A 2,813-nucleotide genomic window follows, 5' to 3' on the forward strand; every position below is an offset into this window, starting at 1 on the left:
AGATGACATGATTGTCTACATAGAAAATCCCAAAGAATATTTAAAAACAGTAACACCAACAACAAACTCCTATAAGTAATAAGTGAATTTAGGAAGATTACAGGACACAAATTAAGATGAAAAAACTCTCATATTACTATATGCTAGTAATTAACACATGGACAGTGAAATTCGAATATTGGGGCACTTGGGTGGCTCAGTTGGTCAAGTGTCTGACTTCAGCTCAGGTCATTATCTCGCGGTTCATGAGTGCAAGCCCTGCATTGGACTCTGTGCTGACAGCTCACAGTGTGGAGCCTGTTTCAGATTCTGTGTCTCCCTCTCCCTCTGCCCCTCCCCCACTAGTGCTCTGTCTCTCACTCTCTCTCGCTTTCAAAAATAAACATTTAAAAACGTGTTTAAAATACAAAACAAAAAAACTATGACATTAACCCAACACCTTACACAAAATTTAACACAAAATGTGTCACAGACTTATATGTAAAACTTTTACATATAAAACTTTAAGAAAAAACACAGAAGGAAATCTTCTCTAGATAGGACTCAGCAAAGACTTCTTTGACTTGATACAAAAAGCAGTGATCCATAAAATTAAAATTGGTAAATGGGACTTCATCAACTTCTAAAACTTTTGTTTTACCCAAGATCTTCTTAAGACAAAGCTACAAAATGAAAGAAAAGATTTGGAAACCACATATCCAACAAAGGAATCATATTTAGAATACTATAAAGAAGTCTCAAAACTCAGTAGTAAAAATCCAATTATAAAGTGGGTAAAAGACAAGAAACAGTTCACCAAAGATAATATATATGTGGTAGATAAGCACATAAAAAATGCTGGACATCACTAGCCATTATGGAAGTATACATTAAAACCACTATCATGTTACTATATGCCTATCAGATGGTAAAGATAAAAACTTAGTGATAATGCCAAATGCCAGCAAGGATGCAGAGAACCAATCATGCATATACTGCTGGTGTAATTTAAACTAGTACAATCACTCTAGAGAAGTTTAGCAGCTTCTAAAAGAAAACGTACAATCGCCTTACTACCCAGCAAGAGCACTCTTCAGCACTTATGACAGAGACATGAAGACATGTTCACAGAAAAATCTGTATATGAATATTTATAGCAACCTTATAACATCTAAAAACTGAAAACAACCCAGATCTTCAATAGGTGAATGTTTAAACAAGCTGTGGCATACTCATGCTTTAGAATATTATTATTCAGGAAAAAAAGGAATAATGTTTTGAAACAAGCAACGAGTTGAGTGACTCTCCAGAAAATTATACTAAGTGAAAAAAGCCAATCCCAAAAGGTTATATACTATAGGATTCTATTTATGTAGCATTCTTGAAATGATAAAATTATAGTAATGTTCCCCATAGGAAGAAGACAGAAGAAAAGTAGGTGTGGCCATAAAACTACAATATGAGGAATCCTCGTGGTGATGAAAGTATCCTAAATCTTGCCTCTATCAATGTAAATATCCTGGTTGTGATACCCTACTATAGCATTACAAAATGTTACCACTGAAAAAAACAGATAAAGAATACATGGATCTGTGGTATTTCTTACAGCTGCATTCCACAATTATCTAAAAATAAAAAGTTTAATTTTAAAATAGTTCAGTATCATGGCTACTATCTTTTCAAAAATTCAACCCAGAGGGGTGCCTGGGCGGTTCAGTCAGTTAAGCGTCCAACTTTGGCTCAGGTCATGCTCAGGTTCATGAGTTAGAGGCCCACTTTGGGCTCTGTGCCGACAGCTCAGAGCCTGGAGCCTGCTTTGGATTCTGTGTCTCGCTCAATCTCTGCCCCTCACTCACTCATACTCTGTCTCTGTCTCTCAAAAATAAATATACATTTAAAAAAATTTTTTAAATTAAAGAAAAAGTTCAACCCAGAGACAAGATATGTCAAAAACCATGAAGCTGGGGCACCTGGGTGGCTCAGTCAATTGAGCATTCGACTTCAGCTCAAGTCATGATCTCATGGTTCATGGGTTCAGGCCAGAGTCGGGCTCTGTGCTGGCAACTTGCTCAGCACCTGGAGCCTGCTTCTCCTTTTCTTTCTGCCCCTCCCCTGTTTGTGCTCTGTCTCTGTCTCTCAATAATCAATAAATGTAAAAATATATATTTTAAAAAATCATAAGCAGAAAACTATGCTTCTCTCTTCCAAATTACCTGCCTAGCAATATAAAATGAGAAAGGAATTGGGAGTGTAATCTCAATCGTTGTATTTTGCTGTACATTTAATAAATTTTAAAGATAGTTTAATTTTATAAAAATAGTAATTTCGGGGAGCTTGAATTGCTCAGTTGGTTAAGCGTCCAATTCTTGATTTCAGCTCAGGTCATGATCTCTTGGTTCATGAGATGAGCCTCACATTTGGCTCGGCACTGCCAGTGCAGGGCCTGCCTGAGATTCTCTTTTTCTTTCTGCCCCTCCCCCCCAAAATAAATAAACATTTAAAAAATATTAATGTGATAAATCACTAATATAAATGGTAAAGAATAGAATTATTAGATACAGTTATATTGAAAAGCATATAGAAATAAAAGGAATAAATTTTGAATTTTCTTTAGCTCCACATTAAGGATTCATTCAGATAGTCACTGTTTAAGTAGATTTATGTACTTTGTTTCATGAAAATATGCACCAATTTAAATTGGAGGACCATATTCCCTGTTCATGGATCGGAAGAATAAACATTGTGAAAATGTCATTACCAAAGCAATATACCCATTCAATGCAATCCCCATCAAAACTGCACCAACATTCTTCTCAAAGCTAGAACAAACTATC

This window comes from Suricata suricatta, chromosome 6 (assembly GCF_006229205.1).
Source record: "Suricata suricatta isolate VVHF042 chromosome 6, meerkat_22Aug2017_6uvM2_HiC, whole genome shotgun sequence".
NCBI classification, from domain to species: domain Eukaryota; kingdom Metazoa; phylum Chordata; class Mammalia; order Carnivora; family Herpestidae; genus Suricata; species Suricata suricatta.